Source organism: Cyprinus carpio, chromosome A16, assembly GCF_018340385.1.
Source record: "Cyprinus carpio isolate SPL01 chromosome A16, ASM1834038v1, whole genome shotgun sequence".
Taxonomy (NCBI): Eukaryota; Metazoa; Chordata; class Actinopteri; order Cypriniformes; family Cyprinidae; genus Cyprinus; species Cyprinus carpio.
Genome location: NC_056587.1, coordinates 20,799,701 through 20,807,253, shown reverse-complemented (window position 1 = coordinate 20,807,253; position 7,553 = coordinate 20,799,701). Strand labels below are relative to the sequence as shown.

At 33.7% G+C, this 7,553-nt stretch overlaps 1 long non-coding RNA gene across 1 annotated transcript; it reads left to right on the top strand.

The window, feature by feature from the left end:
- Positions 1–4,312: 4,312 nt before the first annotated feature.
- LOC122148078 lies at positions 4,313–6,821 on the top strand. Its single transcript, XR_006162076.1, has 3 exons — positions 4,313–4,523; positions 4,759–4,876; positions 5,832–6,821. It is a non-coding gene; the product is annotated as an uncharacterized LOC122148078 (long non-coding RNA).
- Positions 6,822–7,553: the final 732 nt, after the last annotated feature.

Genomic DNA, 7,553 nt, shown 5'->3' with positions numbered 1-7,553 from the left:
TGTTAACAGCTGTTCATTCAAAAATAATGTTTGACTAAAAAGGTACTTAACTGAGTCTTTATTGAATCAGAGGGAAATGTTTTGACAGTCATGGTTATCATTGCATCAATCCTGCATTATAATCTTGTTTCAATCCAGATAACCTTAATCTATTGATGGCTTATGTTGTATGACTAAATCTGTCCATATTTCCTCTAAACTCACTAGAAGACATCATTTGAGGGGTTTTTTTTTTTTTTTAATCTCCTGGGGAGCATAAACCCCCCCCCTCCCCCCAAGAATTGCTTTTTTCAGACAGTACAATTTAAGTATAGACTACACAGACTGTTGATAGTGATTACACAGAGTGTGATCCACAATTTACAAATTAAGACCCACACCATCCAAAAACCCAGCTACATCTCTGATTTGAATAGAGAATCAATCAATTTGAATAGAAATTTAACTTTTGTTTTCAGATGACGTAATTCTTAAATTTGAATTGCAATTCTTTTTGCTGCTTCAATTCAAAATCAGGAATGGATCAGTTATGGATCACTATAGGCCAGACTAAATTGTGTTTAGCAACTGGCAACTGGCTGGAAAATTCCTCCTCAGATAACATCCTAAGAGTTTTAAACTGCTTGAGATTGTTGATCAGGGATCCTCTTCACCAGGTGAGTTCCAAAATCTCAGTTTAATATTATCTTAGAAAAGTCAGTAAAAATGTGAACCAATGTACAGCTTTGTTAATATGGCAATATGAAGAAATGATCCATATACTCTAATATAGCCTAAGTAATAAATTATATTAAAATTAAGATTAAATAAAATATTTTTTTAATAAATTAAATTCTTTATAAATATAAGTTCGTATTTTTGCAATCCAGCAATATGAACCAATTATTTTTAAAGACAATATACAAAACACACACACACACACACACACACACACACACACACACACACACACACACACACACACACAAACATATATATATATATATATATTAAATAAATGCTTTGATGAATATGAATTTTCTATATATCAGAGAATCCTGAAAAAAAGTGTATCATGGTTCCCACAAAAATATCAAGCAGCGCAAAAGTTTTCAGAATTGATAATAATAAGAAATCAGCATATTAGAATGATTTCTGAAGGACATAAATTTAATTTTAAAATAAAATGAATAAATTGCATTTTAAATATATTTTCAAATATTCCAAAACTTTAAATATTTTATAATATAATATTTTAAGTCTTAATAATATATACAATATTACTGTATTTTGATTAAAAAAAATAGGTCAAAATATATATTTTATATTATGTATTTTTTTTAATATGTCATCAAACCAATTAGTGGGACCTGTAGTGGCACAGAAATGACACTTCACTTTTAAACCTTAATTGATTTGGATATTGTTTTTCATTGTGTATATGTGTGTGCTCTCAGGCTGAGCGATGAGCTGCTGAGGTTGCTGTGCTCGGTGCAGTGTGTCAGGGATCAGGTTAGTCAGTGTGACGGCACGCTGGTGCTGCTCAGTGTCCTGCACTCGGAGCGTGAAGCTGCTGTGGAGCGCGCTGTGGGTTCTTGTGCAGCTGTGTCAGGATCCCGACACCAGTGCTGAGAACGGGCGTGGGACGCGTGCAACAACTGCTTCGCATCTTACACGGGTGAGTGTCAATGCCGCCCGGTCATGTTAGTTTTAAGAGCTTTAAATGAACTTTAACCCATGCACAACTTTTATTTCCAGAGAACGAGTGTATGTGTCCGATCGCTCCACCATAAAAACGCTTTCCAGTGCCAACGCGGCAGGCAGGATACAGACAGCACGTGTCGGCGGAGGCGAGCCCTCAAGAGACAGCGGAGAACACCATCAGTCTGCAGGCAGGTGAGGATGCACAGGGAAATACACAAATTTATTAATTTAATGGTGCTTAGTAATGATAATGATAAAATGAGACAATATACAGGGTATATATAGACTATACATAGACTATATAAAAAAGTTATACATTATAAGCTTTCCTGTAAATCCTAAAAGGTGAAGTTTAACATACAGAAAACGTTAAGCATATTTAGATTCACAGTTTGCATCAACTGATGGACAGCAAATTCAATATGATAACTACAATAGGTGAAGTTTAACGGGGGGTGCTGCGGGGGCTGCAGCCCCCCCCCGTCATAGCATCAGCCCCCCCTGGTGGGGGGCTGTGGACTAACCTAATATTGTACTTAAAAACGTGAAAAAAAATAAAAATAAAAAACAGACATAACAATGTGTTTAATGTGGGATTAAGATATAGTGTATAAGATATAAACTAATGATTAATTATTTTAATATGTAGAATTTGTCATGCTTTGTTTTCCGATCAGAATAATGGGCGTTTACTAGCCGCTCTCCAAGCGCACGACCGCATGCATAATTTTGCCACAAAGAACCGGCTGAAGAAATGATTATGAATTTGTCAAAAATAGGCAAGGAGACATTTAATTGTTTATTAATAAAATGGTGTTTTCTGTGTCGCTGCAAAGACGATTTGCGGACTCGCCATGAACGCCAGAGAGAAATGCACATTTCATATGGATTAGGCCTACATATTCAGAGAGTAGCCTATTTCTTTTCGTTTTGAATATTTTCGTTTTAAAAGTAGACATTTTTAAGCTTTCTATAATAGATAGCCTATATTTCTCAAAACTGTCTGTGAGGCACAAGCTGAGTTTCTGCGCCCTCCAGTTCACGTGCAATACAAGTGATGTGCCGGCACCTTATTACATTGTCTGCTAATATATTTTGCTTGTTTATTAAATACAGGCAATGGGTTTGATAAAATATTGATCAAAATTAAGATACAATTTTATACAAAACGAAAATCTTTTTAAACAGAGTCTTTTCTACAAAACAAAACTCAATAAAGTGGTCAAAAAATCATGTCTTTACCCACTCCATGTCTCATAGGCTATTGCGCATGATGTATCATATCTTTCTCATGCTGCATGCTCACTTTCATAATAAACATTGATTAAATAAATTAAAAAAAATTACATTAGCCTATAATATTTAAACAAATATGAAACCAAATATGTTTTCTTTAATGGCTACAACACATAGCCTAAACAGTACAGAGATTTTTTTTTTATTATTATTATTTTATTTATTTATTTTTATTAAACATCAAAGTACAAGTACATCAAGTACAATTTTTGTGTATAAAACAGTAACAATCCACGCCAGGGGAGAAGACTAGTAGAGAAATTTCATGTCGTCAGTCACAACGTAATGACGTCACATATTTTCCAACCCAGCCCTCAGCCCCCCCCGCATGAAAACAGCTTTCCAGCGCGCCTGACTACAATTTTTAGATTCACAGTTTGCATCAACTGATGGACAGCAAATTCAATATGATAACTACAATGAGTTTATGCACAGAATTTTTTTTTTTTTTTTTTTTTTTATTTTATATTTTTCTCATTTAATACAAATATTTCCTTTGCAAATTAACGAATAATGAAAAATCTAATTAATTTACATCAACTATGTCATCTACCAAGAACAGACTCAATACAATTTGTTGGTGATATTTTCTTATTTAGTTTTTAAAAACATATTTTGAAGGTAAATATTTCTTATGTTTGCAATATTTTCTTTTAAAGCTTTTTTCTTTTCTTTTTTTTTGAGGTATGGGAGGTATTATTTTTACTCCTTTGTGACTTTTTTTTTATTTGTGATATACATATATGGATTATTATTTATGATGTATATTTATGATATATATAATTAATATATACTGTAAGATCCATGTACAGTGGGGTATGAACAATGGATTTTTTTTTTTTTTTGGATTTCCCTCGAATGCACAAATATGGCTGTGTTTTCGAGATGACTTTTCCACAGTAGAATACATTCGGCATTGTCTTGCATTCTAGAAGTCACAATTGATGAAAGCACTTACTCCTATTCCTGTTCCCAGCATGCTGTGCAGTGATCACTGAGCTTGTTTTGGACGACACAACAGCACATTTCACGAGCTCACACTTACATATAATTAGCTGAAGTATATAATGCATATTTGGCGTGCTGTCCGGGGAAGGGCTCCGAGCTCGGGAATGGCCCGAACCTAGAGTACCCCCCCTCCTACATAAGTGTAAAATGAACTCTAAGTGGAGGAGATGGGGTGGAGGGGGGATGCTGATAAACCGTCAATGGATAGGGGTAAGTCAGCTGTATTTATACCCTAGTGTTGATTATCTTAAGTGAGCTCCACCTGTGCTAATTAGGCTAAGTATCTGACGTGCTCCTCCCGAACCTTGTTAATAAAACATAATATGGGTCAGGTAGTCCGGTTCTCATTGTCTCGTGCTTCTCTTGAATCGAAAACATCAATTTGTATTCATCTCATATTTGTATATTACATGCTTCGTTTCAGTTTTAGGAGAACAGTGTATACATAATTGGCAAATTGATTTTGCCACAAAGCTTTAAAGATTCTCAGGCTAATTTCTACAGGTGTGTCAGATGTGATTTAAAGTCTCGAGCAGGTAATATATGAAAGATACTATATTTATCACATAATAATTGAACTGTTTTCTGACGTGTTATGCTTTCAGGGCCCTACAATTCCTTTTTAGTATGGGACGCAATAGACATCACTTTTTTTTTTAAATGTAGGCTTCTTGAACTTCTGCATAAGATCATATTCATAACTCCGGTAAATAAGAGTCTGTTTTCAGGCATGTTCCAGAATGTTTCAGTCTCTTTTACTCATGTTTTCAGTTTTTAGCTCCCACCAGCTCCACAAAACAGCTTCAAGCAGCAGGCAGTCGAACGCTTCAAGAAACCGCTGTTCACGTACGGAAGTGATCCGTACAATCTGAAGGTGGAGCTCAATAAGGTACTTCTGCTTAATGCAGCAACAATCTTTTTTTTTTTTTTTTTGTCATCTTGTAGTATTACTGACATGAAGCGGCATGGAAGCAGCATCATGCAAAAGCAGCAGTTTCAGTTACAGTACCAGCCGTTTGTAGAAAAGTGCTGTTTGCAGTGGACCACGATTCATTTATTCCACGAGCAAAAGTGCACAGTTATGGCCTGTTACTGAGACAAAATCCAGACTCAATTGTACCAATGTCCACCTTCACTTCACTTGTCTTTTTGCTTTGAAATCTTTACTGATTTTTGTGAAGTAAATGTAAGAATAACTTTGTTATAATATTGTCAAAAATATTTCATGATGAACACTTACTGGACTGAAGCAGCACATTTCAAATCATGTTGAAATGTATCAAATATGATCTTCAGGCTTTTGAGGAATGTTTATTTAATCATCTCTCTTCCGTTATTGTGTTGCATTGCGTTATATATTTTGCAACTGAGAGCTTTGATCAGAAAACCAAACATTAAGTATCATCTTACTAAGACATACTACTGGGAGATATAGAGTCACAAATGACATTTATATCATTTTATGTAAGTACTCTGTTATACTGTTACAAAGATTGCATTGATTTATATTACAGGCATCACAATTTAATATAACTTATTTGCCATATAAATATCAGCTTCTGCACCAAATTGCATATTTTTGCTCAGTTTGGGCCTCTGAATAAAACTGAGCTATTTTTCCTCTATATTTTTTACTATTGCATACTAAATGAGCCATAAAAGGTTCAATAAACTGTTCCACACACACACACACACACACACAGATAAACTGTTCCAGGCTTTACAGGGTTAATGGCGAAAAGGGTGCAACAGCTCCATCTTGTGGCAGTCTTAATGGAAAATTAATTTGATTGTGAATTGAGTTGAAAATGAATTTTCAGACCTTTGAATTCAAACCTCCCTAGTTCTTCGAGGAAGTCAGGAGCTGGTGGAGAATCATCCGCCAGCAGAGAGTGGTGGTCCATGATCCAGTCTTTAAGTTCAGACCCATCCGCTGCGGAAAACCTTGGCAGCGTAACTCCAAACTGTACATTTTTATCTTTGGTTTAATTTTAAAGCTGTGTCACTGAGCTCATCTAAAAGTTTTTTTAGGGGAAGCAGCTTGCTCCAGTCTTCAAGGCGGTCTCACCTATGAGGACATACAGGTGGGATTTTAAACATTGTTGTTATGCAGCACATTTTAAACTATAATGAATGAATGCATGAATAATTTTAATTTTAAACTGATTTCTGTAATTTGATCAGCCAGCATGAGTAATTAATCATATCCACTGAGGATGCTTACTGACATTTGTGCTGCTGTTTTCCCTCCAAAATGATGTCACTTACTGTAGGGTGATGATGTCATTTTAGGAATGTCTTTTGTTAGTTAAAAGAAATTTAAAAAGGCTAACAAGATGGAAAGTGATATTTGGGAACCAGACAAACTCAAACCCCGTGACCCGCAGCAGCTCTCCTATAATCACATTATGAATCATAAGCTGATTTTGTGCGTCTGAAGAACACATGCTGAGAGTTGAAATGTATTAGCACAATATTAGAATGCAATAATAGTCAATGCACGCACATACTGTAGATGATTTACCTCATTTAAAATCTGTGCGCTTTAATGTGTGTGATTTACAGCTTCACACAATACATGCGTTTAAATTGAATAGAGTTTTAATATAAAATAGTCCTTTAGTTTTTCTCTTAAATAAATAAATAATAGTATAGAAAGTTTATAAAATTGAGAGAAATATTAATATTCTGCAGAATCTGCTATTTCTAGGACACTAATCAAATGTAAGACTACACAATTTGTGATTAAAATGTTTTTTTTTTTTTTTTTTTCTTTTGAAACGCTTTACATTTAATGTCTCATTTGTTAACATAATTTAATGCATTTCCTAACAATGGCCACAATATTATCTATTTATTAATCTTAGACAATACATAGAAACAGCAATACACTTTTATTATTGGCAATTATTAATCTTTGATAATGCTAGTTAATAAGAATGCATTTGTTCATTGTTTATTATTGTTAGTTCACGGTGCATTTATTAATGGCAAAATTTGATTTTAAAAATGTATTAAATGTAGTAAAAGTATTGTTCATCTAATGTAGTAAGTTATGTTAACCTCATTGTGACCTGTTTTCATTTTATTATTTTATTTATTAGAACAGTTTATTGACTGTGTGTATGTATGTATATGTGTGTGTGTGTGTGTGTGTGTGTGTGTGTGTTTGTATGTATGTATGTGTATATATACATATACATATATATATATATATATATATATATATATATATATATATATATATATATATTATTTTTTATTTTATTTTTTTTAAATTAAATCTACAAAAAGCATTTCTGGAGTAGCTTATGTATCCTATCCTGTGTGTTCCTAATTTAGCAATTTTAGGAATCATTTCGGAATATGTATACAAACAGATACAGTATGCAGATATTCTGATTGACCAATTAAATTTCAAATGTACACTACACATCCAGAGCTCAGTATGGTGTACACTGTATCCCACAATGCAGTGCGCTTGAAAAATAAAGTCTCTCAATCAAGTCTCATTTTTTAATGATCCAAATATTAAACAGCAAAATAACAGATTCTAGAAAACCACT